At 51.0% G+C, this 22,008-nt stretch overlaps 1 protein-coding gene across 1 annotated transcript in view; it reads right to left on the bottom strand.

Moving 5' to 3' along the window:
- Positions 1-9,319, bottom strand: part of KATNAL1 (katanin catalytic subunit A1 like 1) — a 49,089-nt gene extending 39,770 nt beyond the window's left edge. The window contains exon 1 of the mRNA XM_077806318.1: positions 9,241-9,319. The gene's annotated coding sequence lies outside the window, so the exon portion shown is untranslated. The remainder of the gene's footprint in view (positions 1-9,240) is intronic.
- Positions 9,320-22,008: the final 12,689 nt, after the last annotated feature.

A 22,008-nucleotide genomic window follows, 5' to 3' on the forward strand; every position in this document is an offset into this window, starting at 1 on the left:
TAATGCTTACGTACTAGGGTTTTCTGAAGTACTTGACAAAGAGGAATTACAGATTGCACAGTTTGTGTGTGTGTGTGGGGGGGGGGGTGAGAAAACCTGGATTTGTGCTGGAAATGGCCCACCTTAATTATCATGCACATTGTAGGGAGAGTCGTCACTTTGGATGAACTATTACCAGCAGAAGAGTGAGTTTGTGTGTGTATGGGGGTGGGGGGGTGAGAAAACCTGGATTTGTGCTGGAAATGGCCCACCTTGATTTTCATACACATTGTAAAGAGAGCGGTCACTTTGGATGGGCTATTACCAGCAGGAGAGTGGGGTGGGAGGAGGTACTGTTTCATGGTCTCTGTGTATATAATGTCTTCTGCAGTTTCCACAGTACGCATCCGATGAAGTGAGCTGTAGCTCACGAAAGCTTATGCTCAAATAAATTGGTTAGTCTCTAAGGTGCCACAAGTACTCCTTTTCTTTTTGCGAATACAGACTAACACGGCCGTTACTCTGAAACCTACAGATTGTTATGTTATTTCTTGACGGGACTGCCAGTTTTAGTCCCTCCTTCAAATCCCAAAGTTGTTTCCGGTACAACCTTCAATAAAGGATTTTAACTGACTTTAGGCTAAATCAAGCAGATGCTTAAGCTCATTAGTAACTTAAGGCATATGAGTGGTTCCCCCTAAATTAATGTTAAGTTACTCTCATACGTGTTTGTAAACCGGGGCCACAAAGATCAGAATGTATACTACTTCTTTAATTTAGGCCTCAGTACTTTTCCCCGTTTAAACTATACTTCTGTAGGAATCAAACTAACTGTCTTCTTATGATTATGAACAAGCTAAAGATATTTATCTACTCAGATAATAATGGTTTAAACCAGCGGTTCTCAAACTATGGGTCAGGACCCCAGAGTGGGTCGTAATCCCATTTTAATGGAGTCGCCAGAATTGGCTTAGACTTGCTGGGCCCAGGGCCAAAATCCGAGGGCTTCAGCCCTGGACAGCAGGGCTCAGGTTGCAGGCCCCCTGCCTCAGGCTGAAGCCCTTGGGCTTTGGCTTTGACTCCCCCCATCCAGGGCACTGGAGCTTGGGCTTTCGCCCTCTGACGCAGGACAGCGGGACTAGGGCAGGCTCAGGCTTCTGTCCCCCTCACCACCTGGGGTTGTGTAATAATTTTTGTTTTCAGAAGGGGGATGCCGTGCAATTAAGTTTGAGAACCCCTGGTTTAGACAAGTAGACACCAGAGACAAGTTCTCTATTATTGGTGTAGCAGGTTTCAAATCTTTCGATATCTCAATTTTTAAAAAGGTGACTCTTTTGAGTGACAATTAGTTATGTTGAAGATGACCTCATATTTGTATAATCAAATTGACCTGCATATACAAGGCCTGTTATTGATCCACCTTGCCCTAACTTCTGCCCACTTGTCTTCCCAGCCTTAGATTGTGCATTCCTTGGAGTACCTGCCATTCCTTCTTGAATGTTTGGAAATGGCATGCATTGTTTGCACTACTATGAACAAATATTACTTTAAATAATAAGAAGCAATGCAATGTCATTGATTGAAAATATAAATTTGAGGGGATGAGAAAAGATTAAACAGATACTTAGAATATTTCTTAAATTTGAATCCCAGTGTAATTTCGGTCTTTTTATCTCAGAAACTTCAGTGAATTTGTATCTTATTTGTATTTGTATCTTCTGAAGAAATTATGGTTCTTGTTACTGCAAGATGTATATTTTTGAAATGATAAACCATTGTTAATAATGGATGGATCTACATTGAAATGTTTATCCCACAGCATGAAATGTAAAATAAGTTAGGGCTTGGCTACACTTGCGAGTTACAGCACATTAAAGGAGCCCCAGGCGCACTAGCTCACTACCCGTCCACACTGGCAAGGCACGTAGAGTGCTCTGACTCCGCGGCTAAAGCGCTCCTGGTACTCCACCGCGGTGAGTGGAATAACGTTTTGTGCGCCCCTGCTGGAGCGCCGCAGAGCGAGTGTGGACGCCCTGGTCTGTTAGTGTGCTCTGATCGGCCTCCAGAAGTGTCCCACAATGCCTGTTCTAGCCACTCTGGTCATCACTTTGAACTCTACTGCCCTGCCCTGAGATGACCAACCATCAAACCCGCCCTTTAAATTCTCTGGGAATTTTGAAAATACCCTTCCTGTTTGCCCAGCCAGGTGTGGAGTGCTCTCAGCGAATCTTTCCAGGTGACCATGACTCCACGTGCCAGGCAATCCCCAGTATGGAGCAATGGCGAGGTGCTGGACCTCATCAATGGCTGGGGGGAGGAAGCTGTCCAGTCCCAGCTGCGCTCCAGCCATAGGAATTATGATACCTTCGGGCAGATATCAAGGGACATGATGGAAAGGGGCCATGACTGGGACGCACTGCAGTGCAGGAATAAAGTGAAGGAGCTGTGGAATGCCTACCGCAAACCCCCCAAAGGCAAACAGCCGCTCCGGTGCTGCCCCTGCAACCTGCTGTTTCTACAAAGAGCTGGACGTGATACTTGGGGGCGACCCCATCTCCACTCAGAGCACCACCATGGACACTTCAGAGCCCAGTCCAACAAGGCAGGAGGAGGAGCAGCAAAGCGGGAGCGAGGGTGCTGAGATGGAGGAAAACACCCCAGAATCCTTAGATGCATGCAGCCAGGAGCTGTTCTCAAGCCAGGAGGAAGGTAGCCAGTCGCGGGGGCCGGTGCTTGGGGAAGGACAAACATCTGAGGAAATTCCCAGTAAGCGGCTTTTATTTTGGGAAGGAAGTTATTCGGTGGAGGCTCTTGGGGTGAGGATGGTTAGGGCTGCATGCATGCCTAAGATGCGAAATAGGTCATTGATGTGCTCTCTCACATCGTGGTAATTGGTCTCAGTGATCTCTTCAGAGGTCTCATCCAGAAATTGGGCAATGCGCTTGCGCAGGTTTCTCGGGAGAGCCACTGTGTTCCGGGTCCCAGTAAGGCTAACTTGTCTGCGACACTGTGCCGTGAGGGGTGAGGGGACCATTGCTGCACAGAGGCAGGCTGCATATGGGCCAGGGTGGAATCCGCATTGCAGTAGAAGACCCTCCCTTGCTTCCCAGGTCACCCTCAGCAGCAAGATTTCTTCAGGATGAACTCCTGTGGAAAATGTGGGGACAGTGTTCAGTATAGGGGCCCCCTGCCGCTGTTGACTCTCCCCAAGACACAGAAACCCAGAGGACAGTTCAGCCATGAAACAATCAGTCAAGCTTGACCCTGTGCTTACTCACCATTTTGGGGATCCTGTAGGTTATGTGCGCTCGCGTTGGGACGGGCAAATTATGCTATTGTGTAGACTGGGCTTGCCCTGAAGTACAGGGGAATCATTGCTCTGTCTGGTATGAACAATGCTGCCTCTGTTAAGTGTTGCATTTTGCCTTTACAAATGCAACCTTGAGATCTCAGCCATCCATGTTATCACTGGCCGAAAGACTCCAAAGAATCAGAAAGAGGCCACGTAGAAGCAAGGAAGACATGTTGCATGAAGTAATGCAGCATTCAAGTAATGAAAATCGAAAAGTGTAGGAGTGGCGGGACAGCAAAAGGAGGATCCGCCAGCAGAATGAGGATCGCTAGCACAAAAGTGCGGTGCTCCAGCAGCAAAGCACAGATTGGCTGATAAGCATAATGGAGCACCAAGCAGACTCAATCCAGGTGCTCGTAGCCATGCAGGCGAAGCACTACCATGCCTGACCCCCCCCTGCAGCCCTTGTCCCAAAACTCTTTCCCTTGTGCCCCCATGTCACCTCCAACCCACTTTCCCCAACATCCAGGTTCTTACAGCCACCAGCTGCCTCCAACACCTGTAGCTTCACAACCCAGCCCTGAAAACTATGACCCTTACCCACTGCACTCAACCCCCATCACCATGCAGTACAGCCATCCCGAAGTGCAGCACTCATTGCACAGCACTCCAGACAGGAAGGCTGAGTATAACAGGACATAAGCAAATCTGTGATTGTACCATTCCCCACCCCACCCCGTTGCCCTTTCTGTTTCCCAAGCAGTTGTGTTTCTTTTCAATGAATTATTTTCTTTTCAATAAATGGATTTTTTGGCTTTGAAAACGTTCTTTATTATTGCATAAAGTAAAAGATACCTTATTCTAGGAAAGAAACAGGCACTGCAAGTCAGCATAGCAAACACAGATTCCTACTAACATTGGAACCACTGCACTTCACTCCCAGGCAGGGCACCAGACATTACTGGTGGCTTTCAGCCTCAAATTGCTCCCTCAAGGCATCCCTAATCCTTGCAGCCCTGCACTGGGCCCCTCTAATAGCCCTGCTCTCTGGCTGTTCAAATTCAGCCTCTAGGTATTGAACCTCCGAGTTCCATGCCTGAGTGAATCATTCACCCTTCCCTTCACAAATGTTATGGAGGGTACAGCACTCGGATATAACCGCAGGGATGCTGTCATCAGCCAGGTCCAGCTTCCCACACAGAGAGCACCAGGGGCCCTTTGAACGCCAAAAGCACACTCCACAGTCATTCTGCACAGGCTCAGCCTCTTGTTGAGCCACTCCTTGCTGCTGTCAAGGCTCCCTGTATAGGGTTTCATGAGCCACTGCATTAAAGGTTAAGCGGGGTCTCCAAGGATCACAGTGTGCATTTTGACTTCCCCTACAGTGATCTTCTGGTCTGGGAAAAAAGTCCCAGCTTGCAGCCTCCTGAACAGGCCGGTGCTCTGAAAGATGTGTGTGTCATGCACCTTTCCGGGCCAGCCTGCGTTAATGTCAATGAAACACCCACGGTGATCCACAAGTGCCTGGAGAACCATAGAGAAATACCCCTTCCGATTAACGTACTCTGAAGCTACGTGGGCTGGTGCCAGAATTGGAATGTGTGTGCCATCTATCGCTCCTCCGCAGTTAGGGAAACCCATTTGTGCAAAGCCAACCACAATGTCATGCACGTTACCCAGAGTCATGGTTCTTCTGAGCAGGATGCGATTAATGGCCCTGCAAACTTGCATCAACACGATTCCAATGGTCGACTTTCCCATTCCAAACTGGTTAGCAACCAGTTGGTAGCTGTCTGGAGTTGCCAGCTTCCAGATTGCAATAGCCACCGGCTTCTCCACCATCAGGGCAGCTTCAATCTCATGTCCTTGTGCCGTAGGGTGGGGGCAAGCTCCTCACACAGTCCCATGAGAGTGGCTTTTCTCATCCGAAAATTCTACAGCCACTGCTCATCATCCCAGACTTGCATGACGATGTGATCCCACCACTCAGTACTCGTTTCCCGAGCCCAAAAGCAGCATTCCGTGGTAAGCATGTCCATGAATGCCACAAGCAAACTCATGTCATATGCGTTACTCGAGTCGATATAATCATCGGAGTCCTCACTGTCACTTTGGATCATAAGGAATAACTTGACTGCCAAATGTGACATGCTGGCAAGACTCATCAGCATACTCCTCAGCAGTTCGGGCTCCATTCCCGCAGACCAAAAGAGAAGACAGAGCGCGCAGTACAAAAAACGTTGAAAGATGGCACCAAATGTGGACGGAAGCACAGGGATCGCTGGGATGCGAACTGATGCATCACGGGGCGTTGGGATAGGACCCAGAATGCCCTGCACCCTCCGCCCCCTTCCCACAAGCCACAGTCCCAGAATGGGAAGAGGTGCTCTGTGGGATAGCTGCCCATCATGCACCGCTCCCAATGCTGCTGCAAGTTCCGCAAATATGGCCACGCCAGTGCGCTTGCAGCTGTCAGTGTGGACAGACTGCAGCGCTTTCCCTACTGCCCTCTCCGAAGGTGGGTTTAACTCAAAGCGCTCTACATCTGCAAGTGTAGCCATACCCTCAGTGCTCAGACACTAAAATTTAAACTATACATCCAGGGTCAAAATCTTTCTTGCCATACTCTCATTTAAGCATTTCAATTGACTTCAGTGGGACTATGGGTATGAGTAAAGCAAGCAGCATTTGGTTCCCAGTCTTAGAAAGTCTGACTTGAATATGCCTAGCATATATATTTTCTAGCAGCTGATTATAAATAAGTAACTTTACTGATGCCAAAAGTTCCAGGTAGAATGAGTTTGTCCTGTGACTGTAAATAAACATCAAGTAGCAAGAATCCTAACTTTTCATTTGCTTTCAATGGAACATTAACTACCAACAGCAGCACAGCTGAGAAAATACAGAGGCAAAAGATACCAGCCTTTACCCCCTTTTCATTCACTTTTCTGCCTTTTTTCATGCTGCCCATTATACCTGCAACACCTTCCCTGTTCTTGTCTACCAAGGCACTACCCTCGCCTCATTTAAGTTGCGCTCAAAAAAAAAAAAAAAATCTCACTTTTCCTGCAATGTCTACAATAAATGAGTCCGTTATTTTCATTGGTTTTAATGTGACCTGTTTTATTTTCCCATTAAAAAAGAAAAGCACTAAGATGTATCTTATAGCAAATAGCTGCATTATGCTTTTGCTGTAACCCTCATTCTCCCTTACACTATCTCCCTCCCTACTGCTGTAATCCTTACTGATGGTGTTATGTCTAAAGCTATGTTTACACCACAGGCAGCGGGTATAATAGGCCTTCCCTGGCACAGCCGCTGCCACAGGACGCCATTTGAGAGTTTTAACTTATTATGCGTCACGCAGGTTCCGGGGCAACTGAGGAGGCTGTATCTGCTATTCAGCTTCCCGTAATCAGTAATCTCCCTGGACCCCAGAGAGATTACTGATGAACCCAGGAAGCTGAGTAGCAGATACCGCCTCCTCAGCCACCCTGGAACCTGCATGGTGCATATAAAGAGCTTCCCATTCTTCCGCTAGATGGCTGGGGGAGGTGTGCTGCCTTTCTCATTCTCCTGCCGGCGCGGAGGTGGCTCAGGCCAGCATGGCCAGGGGTGGCTTGGGCTGCTGGGGACCAGGGCTCGGGTAGGGCACTGGGGCTCCTCCAGAGATTGGGGTGGGGGCTTAGGGTTCTGATGGGCCCTGGGCTTCTCCAGACGCAGGAGGGGTGGTCTGGGTGGCTCAGGACTCTGCTGCATGGGGCGGGGCCAGGGGGCTAGCCTCCCTGAAAGGGGTGTCCACCTTCCGCCCATGGTCTACACTACAGCCGATGTCAGCAAAATTTATATCACCCTGGGGTGTGAATATTCCACACCCCGAGCGACATAAGTGACACTGACATAAGCTCTCATGTGCACAGCGCTCTGTCAGTGGGAGAGTTTTTCCTGCCGACATAGCTTATGCTGCTCACGGAGGTGGGTTTTTTATGCCAACAGTAATGCTCTCACCAGCTGTGCCACTGCAGCGCTGTACGTATAGATATGGCCTAAGAGTGGGTTGTCAAGGGCTTGTCTACAGTTGAAATGCTACAGCATGTTAGTGTAGAAACTACCTATACCAATGGGAGAGGTTCTCCCATCAGCATAGGTAATGCACCTCCCCAAGAGGTGATAGCTAGGTCAACAGAAGAATTCTTCCAACAACCTAGTGCTGTCTACATGGGACTTAGGTCAGCTTCACTACATTGCTCTGCGGTATGGATTTTTCACACCAATGAGTAACATAGCTGAGTCAATCTAAGTTTCTAGTGTAGACCAGCACCAACTCTTCTGGGTAGGGACAGCATTTTTCCTCTTCTCTGAAGGATGTATCACACATTTGGGTACTATAAAATAAATAAGTTGAAAATATTTAACTTTTCCCAACTGAGCAGCATACTAAATGTATTGACTGCATTTACAGCAAGAGAGAGCAATTTTTCAAATGTAATTAAATTATAAATGTTTACAATTTGTGAATATCTTAGGAATGGTTGGGAAAGAAATCACTAGACTGCTAAATCATATGCTAATTCACCAATCAATCCTTCCTCTTTGGACACTTTATAAACCACTCACAGGGGGCTCAAGTAAAATCTCAGTGCATCTGCTACAACTAGAGTAAAATGCACAAAATATGGTGTGTCTAGGATAGGAAATGTTTTTTCCTCCCCCACTAGAAACAAATGTCCATCATTTTAAAAGTAGAGGCCACGAGCCACCGAAGAATAGACTGTAAGGAAAAATCCTGCACTAGTCCCTACAGGATGAAGCATGACCTAACATTTTGTTCCATCTCCAATTACTATATTGAACACAGACTTTTGTATGCTAAATCTCTTCGGAGCAGAAACTTTGTTTTCTGTCTTTTCTAAAGGGACAAGCTGCAGAACACGCTAGATCTGCAACCTCGGGAGAGGAGGCTGTGGAATCAGGATGGAAGAGCTGAGCATTTCAAAGACAAAAGGAACTATGAAAAAATAAAACTGGCTGTGTGCATGCGTAGAGCGGCTAACGCAACAGGGTCAGTGTTTGAGAGGTGCATTAGAATTGCACAACATACAATAAATCATTTGTTGGATGACACTCCAGAGCCCTCACTCCCTCCTTACACACCTCCTTCATTCCCCCATGTCCCCTCACACAGCACTCATCCCCACCCCCTTACACACCCACTTCTCCATCCTCAATGTACAGCACTCAGCCCCCCCTTACACCCCCACTTACCTAACCATCCTCACTATGCAGCACTCAGCCTCCCCACCCCCACTTCTCCATCCTCACTATGCAGCACTCAGCCCGCCCTGCCAGCTCCCCCTCCTCTCCCCAGCACTCACCCTCCAGCCCCCACGCACAACTCGCCCCCTCCCCCAGCCCCGGCGAGGGGAGCGTTTCCCAGCCCCCTGCCTGGTTCTGGGGCGCTGGTTTGTCCGCTCGCAGGGCCCCGCCCGAGATGCGGAGGCCCCACCATCCCGCGACAGACGGTAGGGCGGGGGAGCAGCCTCAGCACCGTTATACCGCCCCCGTCTGCGGCAGCGGCTCCACGCAGGGGCCCAGCCGGCGCTGTCGCAGGCCCCGGTGCCGCACCCACCTCCGGGCCCCCAACAAATCACCCCCGACCCCCACAAAGGCTCAGATGCCGGGGCAAAGCCAGGCTGTGCCCCCCACCCGGCTACACGCAGCGCGCTGGGCTCTGTAGTCCGCTCCCGCCCGCGCCTCTACTGGGCGTCACAGAACGCGTGAGCCCAAGAACTACGTCGCCCATCCTGCTTCGCGGCAGAGGCTCCGCACCTCCCTCCCCCTGCGGCCGGCAGGACAGAGGAACGTTCAGTCGCCCAACGCCGCTCGCGCCGCGGCCCCTCTCGGGGTTTGTTTCGCGTCCCCGCCCCAGCAGCCGCGATAGGCGCCGCCCAGTCAGACCCTGCCCTCACCTGGTGGAGCCACCTGCACCTCTGCCCTTGGGTGCGTGCCCGCGTGCGGGGAGGGGGGAGGCGCAGCCTGCCGGCTCCGTTAGCCCGTGGCTTGCGAGCTGCGGCGGCGGCTCGTTGCCATGGAGGCGAGGGGCGACGCCCGGCCCTGGTGTCTGGGTAGCCCGCTGCTCCGCCTCTCCCCCGCCCAGAGAGAGGCTAGGGGCGGGCTAGCCTCCCCGTGGGGTGGGTGAAACCCAGACCCCTTCCCCTTCCTCCACCACACCCGTGCGGGGGGGGGCAGCCCCCACAGACCCCCCCACCTCCGCCCACCACACCCACGGGGCAGCGTTATCCGCCCCCACAGACCCCCCCCCCACCTGCGCCCGCCACACCCGGGGGAGCAGCCTTACCCGCCCCCACAGACCCTCCCCCACCTCCGCCCGCCACACCCGGGGAGCAGCCTTACCCGCCCCCACAGACCCTCCCCCACCTCCGCCCGCCACACCCGGGGGAGCAGCCTTACCCGCCCCCACAGACCCTCCCCCACCTCCGCCCGCCACACCCGGGGAGCAGCCTTACCCGCCCCCACAGACCCTCCCCCACCTCCGCCCGCCACACCCGGGGGAGCAGCGTTACCCGCCCCCACAGACCCCCCCCACCTCCGCCCGCCACACCCGGGGGAGCAGCCTTACCCGCCCCCACAGACCCCCCCACCTCCGCCCGCCACACCCGGGGGAGCAGCGTTACCCGCCCCCACAGACCCCCCCCACCTCTGCCCGCCACAACCGGGGGAGCAGCGTTACTCGCCCCCACAGACCCTCCCCCACCTCCGCCCGCCACACCCGGGGGAGCAGCCTTACCCGCCCCCACAGACCCCCCCCACCTCTGCCCGCCACAACCGGGGGAGCAGCGTTACTCGCCCCCACAGACCCTCCCCCACCTCCGCCCGCCACACCCGGGGGAGCAGCCTTACCCGCCCCTACAGACCCCCCCCCACCTCCCCCGCCACACCCGGGGGAGCAGCGTTACCCGCCCCCACAGACCCCCCCCCCCCACCTCCGCCCGCCACACCCGGGGGAGCAGCCTTACCTGCCCCCACAGACCCCCCCCCCCCCTCTGCCCGCCACAACCAGGGGAGCAGCGTTACCCGCCCCCATATACTCCCCACCACACCCAGGGGGGGCAGCGTTACCCGCCGCCACAGACCCCCCACCTCCACCTGCCACACCCGGGGCAGGTGGTTACCCGACTCCATAGACACCACCCTTCATGAGACTTTAAAAAGCTGAAATGGTGATTTCTGGCCTATCTGATGACTCACAGACACACCTGTCCACCCTCCCCCCCCCCACAGCCCACCTGTGCTCTGTCCTCCCACGTATCCAGATGCTGCCTGTCCCCCACTCACAGCCCCCTGTGTCCCGTCCTCCCACGTATCCACACGCTGCCTGTCCCACCAACACCCACACACTGCCTGTCCCCAGTCCTCTCACATACCCACACCATGCCTGTCCCCAGTCTTCCCACATACCCACACCATGCCTGTCCCACACCCACAGCCTGCCTGTGCCCCCTCTCACAGCCTGCCTGTGTCCCATCCTCCCACATATCCACACGCTGCCTGTCTCACCAACACCCACGCACTGCCTGTCCCTAGTCCTCCCACGTATCCACAGGCTGTCTGCCCCAAACACCCACACATTGCCTACCCCTCTACAGCCTGCCAGTGCCCTGTCCTCCCACATAGCCACACACTGCCTGTCCCCCCAACACCCACACTCTGCCTGACCCCTGTCCTCCCATGTACCCACACGTTGCCTGTCCCCTCACAGCCCATTTGTCCCCCATCCTTCCACGTACCCACACAGTGCCTCCCCACCCCTTATTTCACCTGTCCTCCCACGTACCCATACACTGTTTGTGAGTCTGTGAGGTGGAAGCTGGCACTCACCCACTGAACTTCCAACAGATGGGAATGATTTTTAATCCTGCTGAGCTGGGCTGAAATCAAATTGGTGATGCACAGGGGAAAGGCTCTATAGCTCATTAGCAATGCCTTCACACATCCAATCTCCAATAAGTAAGGTTAAGATTATGTGACTTCTGAGACCTCCATGACATCTGATGCTTCAGCCATTGGCAGCGCATATCATAGGCTGGGGGAGGCTAAGCCGCCCCAAATAGCCCTATGTGGCCCCGCCCATGCTCCACCTGAGGCTCCTGCCTGCTTGCTGCTTGCCACTTCCCCCTGGACCCCAGCCCAGGCAGGCTGCTTCTCTTCTGGGACAGCCGGCCTGTGGCTGGGACTTGGGGCAGTTGGGGCCACCCAGTACTGGGGAGACCCCGGGCGTGCCCCCTGGTGCTCCAGGGCTGGGGGCAGTTGGAGGCACTGGGGCTGCCCACCCTGTGCTGGGGGCGCTGAGGCTGCAGCACCCAGGCTGGGGAGTGAAGCGTGCCTAGGAAACTAGGGCTGCAGGAGGAAGAGAACCCCAATTTGATTTGAAAAAAACTGTCCTCCATGTCCATTTGCAGAAGTAAAGCCCATATGCCTACTGAGCGATTGTTGTTCATGGTAAAGCTCCATACTGGTGCTTAGGCCACCCAGCAGTGGGGCCTGGTGCTCCAGAGCTCGAGGCCACGCACCACCCACCCACACAGCACTCTGGGGCTGGAGGTGTTTGGGCATCCTGGGGCTGCGGGGGCGGGGCCTCAGGCAGAAGGGGTGGGCTGGGCAGGGGACTAGCCTCCCTGAGCCCACGGTTCATCCGCCGCCCGTGACTTCAGCCCCGGGGCAGCAGGGCAGAAGCTGTCAGCCAATATGGGCCTGAGAACTCTGAGCTGCCACGGGTGGCAGGGGCGCCAGCAGCTCCCAGCCACTGCTGGGGGACCCAGAGCTCCCAGCCGATGCGAGCGGTGAGGAGACTCGCAGCTCCGAGCCACCAGCCCCGGAGCCATGGGCTGCGAGTATCATAGACAGTGGGAGGCTGTGCCACCCCAAACATCCTGGCATGGCCCTGCCCATGCTCCACCCCCAGACCCTCTTCTGCAGTTCCCAGCACTCTGCCATGGCCAGGCTGTCTGGGGCTGGGGCTGGAGCTGGGGCTGGCTGGCTGGCCTGCCTCCCGCAGGGACTCAGGGTGGCTAGTGCTAGGACTGCGCTACCTGCACTCCAGGGCTGGGGGTGCTATGGCCACACCACCGGGGTTTGGGGCAGTTGCCTGGTACACCAGGGCTGGAGGTGCTGCAGCCATGCTGCCCGGGTGCCCAGGAGCTCTGTGCTGTCACGGGGGGTGGAGGGCACCCCAAGCTCCCAGCTACCGCTGGGAGCCCCCGCAACTCCCAGCTGGGGTACCCCAGAACTCTCAGCCACCACATGCAGCAGGGAAACCCCGAAGCTCCCAACTGCCAGCCCTGAAGCTCCGAGCCGAGGACCCACAGCACCGAACCACCGCAGACAGCTGGGGGACCCCGGAGCTCCTAGTGGCAGCGGGTGCTGGATCCTCCTCCCCTTTCCTTCTCGCAGCAGGGCTGGGGCTCATCCCCATTTTGTCACAGTTATTTTTAGTAAAAGAGACCAGGTCATGTGCTTCTATGAATTTTTGTTTATTATCTGTGATCTGGTCTGTGACTTTTACTAAAAATAACTGAGACAAAATCTTAACCTTACCAATAAGAGCTAATTTATACCTTGGCAAATGAGGTTTGCTTTCTAAAGATAAATTTATTAAATCAAGATCTGACCTTTTTGGAGTTTACACAGGTGGGATTTTCCACTCTGGACATGCAACCAAAATCAAAAATTGCTCTCAGTCTTAAAGCCTATTTTGACAGACAAAAAAGGTGTGTTTTTTCACTCATCAGCTCAATTGAGTTAGATTAACACAACTGAAAAGCTTAACTTAACCTAACATGTTTGGAGTCATGTTAAGTGGCTCTGTTGTAGCTTAGGATCTTCAACTTCCAATGTGTTAACCTACATTTTAGCACTCTTTAAGAAGACTTGTCAATTGTGTTATGTTAACTTGATTGAACAAATTTGATAGAAAATCCTATATTTTTGCCCATCAAGACATGGCCAAACATACTACTGTAAACCAGTAGATCTCAACTTTTCCAGAATCTGATTTGTTTTGTGTACCCCCAAATTTTACCTCACATAAAAACAACTAGCTTAAAAAATCAGACATAGAAATACAAGTGTCACAGCACAGTATTACTGAAAAATTGCTTACTTTCTCATTTTTACCATATAATTATAAAATAAATCAATTGGAATATAAATATTGTACTCACATTTCAGTGTATAGCATGTAGAGCAGTACAAACAAGTTGTCTGTATGAAATATTAATTTGTACTGACTTAGCTAGTGCTTTTTATGTAGCCTGAAGCTCCCAACTGCCATCCCTGAAGCTCCAAGCAAAAATAAAACAACTAGGCAAATATCTAGATGAGCTGATGTACCCCCAGAAGACCTCTGCGTAACCCCTTAGGAAGTACGATAGCTAGATCAATGAAAGAAATCTTCCATCGAGCTAGTACCGTTTACACAGGAACTTAGGTCAGCTTTACTATATCTCTCAGGGATGTGGATTTTTCACACCCCAAGAGACGTTAGCTGGGTCGATCTAATTTTCTAGTGTAGACCACCAGCCCATGGATACTGAGAGATTCACAGATGAGATGGCTGGAAACAGAAATGAAAAAGATTATGGTTTGTTATTTTCTTTTTATTTATTTCAGGTAAGGGAAATAGAACAGACCATAGCACCCAGTGACTAAGTAAGAATCGTATTCCAAACTAAAGAGGCAGTAGTTGGAGCAGCAATGCACAACTCAGGAAATAAATACTGAAGGAATTGAGATTTTCAGTCAAGGAACAAGATAAGTTATGTGCAAGCACAGGTCTCATTGAAACAGCCATGAAGTTGGAGTTCACCATGTTGGAGATGGCAGAAGTGGAGAAGGAATGAGAATTAATATAAGAGCAGCCATATTGGCTCAGACCAAAGGTCCATCTAGCCCAGTATCCTGTATTCCGACAGTGGCCACTGCCAGGTGCTTCAGAGGGAATGAACAAAACAGGTAATCATCAAGTGAGCCATCCCCTGTTGCCCATTCCCAGCTTCTGGCAACCAGAGGCTAGGGACACCATCCCTGCCCATCCTGGCTAATAGCCATTGATAAACCTATCCTCCATGAATGTATCTAGTTCTCTTTTGAACCCTCCCCAGACCCCAAACCACCATGGGGAAAAGCATCTTTGGCTCTCTCAGGAAGAAGCTTTTGCTGTGCCCCATGCATGTTCTGGGGCAGCTGAGGAGGCGATATTTGCTACTCAACTTCCAGGGTTCATCAATAATCTCTCTTGAGTCCAGGGACATTACTGATGAACCCGGGAAGCTGAATAGCACATACTGCCTCTTCAGCTGCCCCAGAACCTGCATGGAGCATAATAAAACAAAAACTTCCCCTGTCCAAACTCTGCACCGAGGTTCTGGCGGCTGCGTCAGTGCCGGGCCTATTATACCCACCGCCCATGCCCCTACCCCTCCATCCATCCAGCTTGGTGTACACCTAAAAGTTTTACCAGCAGAGCCAAGTTGATTAGAAGTGTGAAAAAATCACACCCCTTACCAACACAGCTATGCTGGCAAAAGCCCTATTGTAGATGCAGCTATACCGGCAACAAGTCCTTTTGCTTGTATCACATGTTCCACTTGGGGAACTCTTTTGCCAGTAAAAGCTGTGTCTCCTCAAGGAGGGTTTTCTGGTAGAGCTCTGCTGGTGTATCTCAACCCCCTCCTGGCAAACCCTTTCAAGTGTAGACAGGGCTGTATTGTGGACACAGGCAGACTACATGTACACGAGCAACTGTATGTGTGTCCATAAGAACATAAGAACGGCCATAGTGGGTCAGACCAAAGGTCCATCTATCCCAGTATCCTGTCTTCTGACAGTGGTCAATGCCAGATGCTTCAGAGGGAATGAACAGAACAGGTAATCATCAAGTGATCCATCCTCTGTCGCCCATTCCCAGCTTCTGGCAAATTCCAGATATGGGCAGCTAAAGAGAAACACACAGTGCAAGAAGAGACCCACCAGAGAGCACTCGAGTTAGAAGGGCAAAAATGGGAAGGAGAGAAAGCAGCAGCTCAGGAAAGATCTGGAAAGGCAGTTCATGATCAAAAGACTGAAATTAGAAAGTCAGGTCCCTGAGCCAGTAGGTAATCTTCACCAGGTAGTCACAGTTGAGATAAAGTGTGCCAGACAGTTACAGGGGGATTGATTGCATTGAAGACTATTTACCCACCTTCAAAAGGATATGCACGGTACACAGAACCCCTGGAGAATGACTTACTTCCCAAATGACTGGTAAAGCTTTGCAAGTATTCAATGATATGGATGTAAGTGACGCTATGAAATATGTCCAGTATAAGAAGTCTATGTTCAGTAGGTTTCAAATTACCCCAGACACATATTGCCTCCAATTTAGAAACCTCAGAAAACTTCACAAAATGAATCACAGGGAATATGTTCATAAAGTGGTGGATTATTTGAGAAAAGGAATCAAAAGTAAAGGGGAAGACAATTATGACAACACCTGCTTGCTCAGGAGAACGGTGGGAACAGTCTCCAACTTCTGTTGTGGTGGCAGCTGAGGCAGTGGACCGGACTCATACCTGCCAGCAAGACCCTTCTTAGAACTCAAGTCCCAAAGGGAAGGGCAAAAGCCGAGCATAAAAGGGGCTTCCTGATTTGTCCCCAGGAAAAATGAGGGAAGGGTGGGGACTAACCCCATACCACTCCAATTCCCGTTGCCTCAGTGCGTCTGTTAAATTTGGGGTGGGTATCCCAAAGTATCAGTATCTTCAAGCTGTCCTCTCAGGTGTGCTGTGATCAAAGTAGACAGAAGATGGTTACATTTGGAGGGATGCAATGAAAACTGTTTTGAAGGTCTGCTCAAAATGGTACGTGTCTGCAGGTAAATGCTGCAGAAGGTAGGCACTGGAGAAGCTACACAGCTGTATCAGGAGAGCAACAGAATGTCCTCTCCCATAATTCTTAAATAATTACCTAAACCCATTCTGAGCAGGTGGCCCCGGGGTCAGCCACACTGTCTGCTGCAGAAGTCATGGAGGTTGCAGGAAATCACGGAATCCATGACTTCCGCACCTCTGGCTCTGTGACAAACATGGAGCCCTACAATTGATTTACATCAATGTAAGATGAGAGGTGAATCCGGTTGTAAATCACAGGTATCCATATTAAAGGCTCAGAAACTAAACAAAGTAGTCTAATGGAATCATCAATATGCTGTAAAGGTGGATTCTAAACTTTATAAATGGATCTAAGGCCACGACCAAGGTTGGTCGATGATGTACAGCTGCCGAAGTTCATATATCACTCAGGCACATGCACATATGGGTGCTTGTATTGGTACTGCACATACTCACCAGGAGTGTTTGCTCTCATGTAAAATGCAGTGCACCATGGTTGGTATCCCAGTGTTTTGTAGGATATCAGCGATTCACTCAGGGTTTCTGGGAGCTAGGGGTCAAGTTCACATTATGTCATTTTCTCCATCCCACAATACTTTTCACATCCCATAATTTTCACACAATTTTTTAAAACTCCTATAGTTCCACGTGGCACTTTTTGGCCTCTGCTATCTCTGGTAGAAGTATGCCAAGCTCAGCACAATGCTCATGAGTGTTGTTACTACAGGACTCATGATTCACCTGAATTTGCAACTTTTGAAAGAGTACTGCTCAAGCAAGATTGCTGTGAGGGACATGTGGAGATATTCAAGGACAATAACTGGATGCTGATGGACACAGCAACTCAAAATGTCAGGTTGGTAGTGGTGTTTGTGGAGCAGCTCCAAATGGTGGTTCACCACTTCTGGGCCTGAGACACAAGCATTGTGGGATTGCATTGTAAATGCAGATCTGGGATGATGAACAGTGGCTGCAGAATGTTTGTCTGCAGAAAGGTACGTTCCTTGATCTAAGTATCAGAGGGGTAGCCGTGTTAGTCTGTATCCACAAAAACAACGAGGAGTCCGGTGGCACCTTAAAGACTAACAGATTTATTTGGGCATCCTTGATCTGTATGCCAAACTCAACTCAGCCTTCCAGTGCAAGAACACCAAAATGAGAACTGCGTTGTCAGCGAGGAAGCAAGTGAGGATCACACTCTGGAAGCTTGCAACCGCAGGCTGCTATCAGTCAGTGGGCAATCAGTTTGAAGGTGGAAAATCCATAGTGGGGGCCATGGTCACCAAAGTGTGTAATGCCATTCGGCATCCCCTGCTACACAAGAGTCTGACTCTCGGTAATGTACAGGAAATAGTGGATGGATTTACAGCATTGTGTTCCTGAACTGTGGTGAGGTGATAGATAGCACACATATCCAGGGTCGTCCCTAGCTATTCTGGGGCCCTACATAGCCCCCCACTGCCCACCCCATGGGGGTGGGGGGGACAGGCTTCTGTGGGAGGGAAGCGGGGGGACTGGCCCCAGGCCTCCGTGGGGGGACAGGGCTGGCTTGTGGGGCAGGGGGGAACCACCCCCCAGCACTCACCGGCAGCGCAGCTGGGGCCGGGTCGCTGCACTTCCCGCCACCGGTGAGTGCAGGCCCAACCCTGCTGCAGAGCTCAGAGGAGTGGGGGTGGGGCTGGGGCAGAGCAGGGGTGGGAAGAGGCGTGGCTGGGGTGGGGAAGAGGCGGGAAAGAGGCGTGGCTGGGGTGGGGAAGAGGGGCCCTGGGGGCCCTGGGGAAGAGGCGGGACAGGAGAAGGAGCAGCACGCAGCTGTGCAGGGCACCAGGAAATTTGGTGCCCCAAATTTCCTGGTGCCCTACGCAGCTGCGTACTTTGCGTATGGGTAAGGACGGCCCTGCATATATCCCTGTTCTGGCAACAGCCTACCTTATCACTGAGTACATCAACAGCAAGGGATGCTTTTCCATGGTTATGCAAGTGCTGGTGGATCACCAGGGATGGTTCACTGATATCGGTGTGGCAGGTCAGGGAAGGTGCATGATACTGTTACGAATTACACCTTGTAGGACACGCACACAAGTGCTACGAATTACACCTGGTAGGACACGCACACAAGTGCTACGAATTACACCTTGTAGGACATGCACACAAGTGCTACGAATTACACCTGGTAGGACACGCACACAAGTGCTACGAATTACACCTTGTAGGACACGCACACAATTGCTGCGAATTATACCTGATAGGACACGCACACCAGTGCTGCGAATTATACCTGATAGGTCACGCACAGTTCGAATCTAGGCTGAGGCACAGAAACAAAGTCCACAACTGCAGAGTTCCCAAAAGACACTAAGTTTATTACGCTCGAGCGTGGTGCCCCCCTGCTAGCCAGGAGGGGACCCTGAATGCAGATTATACAAAGGTTATATACCTTTTAGCAAAGCATGTTGCCCTCGTGCATCAGAAACCTTAGCCAATAAACAAACCCTTGTCTTATCTACCACCTATCCCTGCTTGGTGCATTCCTCGTGCTATACCAGTATGTTAATTACACAGCATGGTCCTAAAGCCATGCATCAGTAACTTTTATTATCAGGATGGGAGGCCTCACATCAAGGCCAAGAGACAGGGAGTTAGAGACTGACAAAAACCAGATACTGGGAGTCAAGGCAGGCTGGAGACAAGGAGGAGGATTTTCACAGGGATTCAATATCTAAGGATTACTCCTCCTGGTGTATGATGTGCTGGCATTTAAACAATGGTGGGCCCCAAACCAAAATGGAGTCACATGTGCTAACTTTTCCTTAACAATACTCACATCTCTAAGCACACAGGACTTTTCAGAAAGCTACATTCTTCCCTGACCAGCTGGTTACCAACCATTGGCGATGTTGAAATGATTCTGGAGGACCCAGCCTGCCCCGTACTCCCCTGGTTCATGAAGCCGTACACTGGCCATCTTGACAGCGCCAAGAAAAGATGGAACTACCAGCTCAGCAGATGCAGGTTGACTGTTGAATGCTTTTGGTAGACTGAAGGGACATAGGTGCTGTTTACTCACAATGGCTATGTCTACATTACATAGCTTTTAGCAACATGGCTGTGTCACTACAGCCGTGCCGCTAAAAATGGTGCAGCGTAGCCGCTGTTTGTTGGCTCTCCTGCTGAAAAAAACCTTCCACCTCCAGGAGAGTGCTCCTGCCAACAACATGCTGTTCACATTGGCGCTTGTTGCAGCAAAACTTTTGTCTTGTGGGGGTGGGGAGTAACACCTCTGAAAGACAAAAGTTTTGTCATTCAATTGCCAGTGTAGACATAGCCGATATTGGATCTCAGTGAGAGAAACATCCCATGGTTAGAGCTGCCAATGGTGTACTGCATAATATATGTGAGGCAAAGGGGAAAAAGCTGCCACCAGACTCCTGAGGATGACTAAAGCACAGAGGACTGACCTGCTACTGGCTTCCTGAAGATGCCCAGGCCCATATCTTGATAGCCTGTTTACTGCAATGGTGCCAGCCGCACTCATTGCAGAGTGGCATGCAGAGGCGTGCACAAAGGGGGACAAGCAGGGGCATCCCCAATAATGGTCAGGGGCACAGAACTTCTCCTGCTCCAGGGCCGCAGAGGCAGGAAAGATTGAGCTCCTGCCAGGGCTGGGCAGGGGCAAGATGGAGGGAGGGAAGATCAAGCTCCTGGCCAGGGCCGGGTGGAGGGAGGGAAAATCAAGATCCTCCCAGGGCTGGGAGAGGGGAGTGGAGGAGGGCAGCGAGCTCCTCCCTGGGCCAGGGAAGGGGTGGGAAGGGGGGACAGCGATCCTCCTGGGGCCAGGGGAAAGGAGGAGAAGGAAGGGGGGCAGCAAGCCCCTGTGCCACCCCAAAAAGGGGTCAAATTTAAATTCCTCCGCACGGCCCTGGTGGCATGGGAAAGTCTCCTATTGCAGAGGAAGACACAAGGCTGCCATTCCTACAAATCTTTGGGAGAGGATTGGAGAGCATCTCCATGAAAGTTTCCTCGAGATCTCTCAAGAGGATAAAAGGGACATCCCTATTCAGATAAACAACTTACTCTGCATGCCTCCCACCCCCATCTATGTCAGCAAGCCGAAAAAATGAAAAGCCGATGCTCACTTTAATTCTGTGTTTGTTCTACCTCCCATTGAGCACAAGACGCTATCTGGTGTGGACTGTATAATCAAATTGCCAAACTACTCTTTGTGTATTTAGTCCCTAACATTTTAGTTTACAACATTACACCAATAAATTAATCAAAACTCAATACCTTTGTATTCTCTAGACTTATGGATGGGATGGGCGCCATTGTTAAATGGGGAAGAAGAGCCGGGACTAGGGAAGGAGGGATGGAAGGAAGGAGGGAGAGAAAGGAGATTTCAGGACACAAAAAGCCAAAAAAGACAAGGAATAATGCATGTACACACTTACCCAAGCTCCCTTGCCCTTCATCATCAGGCTAATCTGTGCTTGCCTGTCAGGACTGGCTTGACTCAGGCAGAGTTGCAAACAGTTCCTGGCTCGTGACATGGTTTGAGTCCCCCATCACTTCTCTTTCCCCTCTTTCCCATCTTCCTCCTCTTCCCTGTTTGTGGCAGCTCAGGTGCCTCTGAAGTGTCCACAGTTGTCAGCAGAGTGCTAGTAGGGTCACTGCCAATGTATTGCATGCAGTTATTCTAAAAGTAAAAGGTCTGTGGGGACAACACTAGATTTCTTGCTGCCTTCCCATGCCTTGTGATATGCCTGGCATATTTCCTTGACTTTCATGCAGCACGATGACTATTCCCATTGCAACATCTCTTGTGCATTCTGCGCATAGATGTTGATATTTCTGTAGCTTTCCACAGCTGTGCTCGCACAGTCTCTTCTCCCCACAGGCCAAGGAGATACAAGACTTTGTGCCTGCTCCAGCCAGGAACACGTCCAGTAGTCTATGCACATGGAGCCAGCTTGGTCAGGTGCACACAACAAAGGAGAACTGATAGGTGTACTGACCAAGGTGGGCAATCAGGAAAAGGCATTAAAAAACATAGCAGAATTTTTAAAGGAGGGGGGTACAGGTAGGCTTCTGGTCTCTGTGATCCCTGGGCAGCGGAGTTCAAAATTGTGACCACTGTCCAAGTGTCAAGGACATTGTGGGACAGCTGCTGGAGGCCTGGGAGGGTCAATACAACTAATGCAGTATCTACACTTGCATCAGTCAAGGAGATGATGCTACTGCGTCACTGTAATGGGCTGCTTACATTGGTGGGAGACAAATTGTAGTGTAGACGTATTCACAACTAGGTTGACACAAGTCCACTTATGTTGACCTAACTTTGTAGCATAGAATAGGCCTAAGTCTCTGTTAAGGCTTGCAAGAAGCCACTCAAATTCAGCAGTATATGGTTCCAATAATGGCCACTATTAGGAGAGCTTGTCCAATATCTAGCAGTAAAGTGTCTCATCCTATAACATAGTATCATATACATCATGTAATTAATCTGCCTTTGTGTATTAGCACAAATTACCATGGGTGACCACAAACCGAGAATACAATCAACCTTTTTACTATTTTTAGTAGTTACGAGTTATGTTTTCGGAGAAATTACTGGGGTGAGATTCTGGACCGTGCCACTGTATTATTTTTATACAGCCTTTGAAAACAAATGCAGCTAATACCACTATTCATGAGCACAAGATATTTCACATACTAGCTGTAATAAAGCACCCCACATGGGCCCACTCACATTGTAGTCAGTAGTTGTATCAGCAATTCTACACTCTTTCCACT

Source organism: Eretmochelys imbricata, chromosome 1, assembly GCF_965152235.1.
Source record: "Eretmochelys imbricata isolate rEreImb1 chromosome 1, rEreImb1.hap1, whole genome shotgun sequence".
Taxonomy (NCBI): domain Eukaryota; kingdom Metazoa; phylum Chordata; order Testudines; family Cheloniidae; genus Eretmochelys; species Eretmochelys imbricata.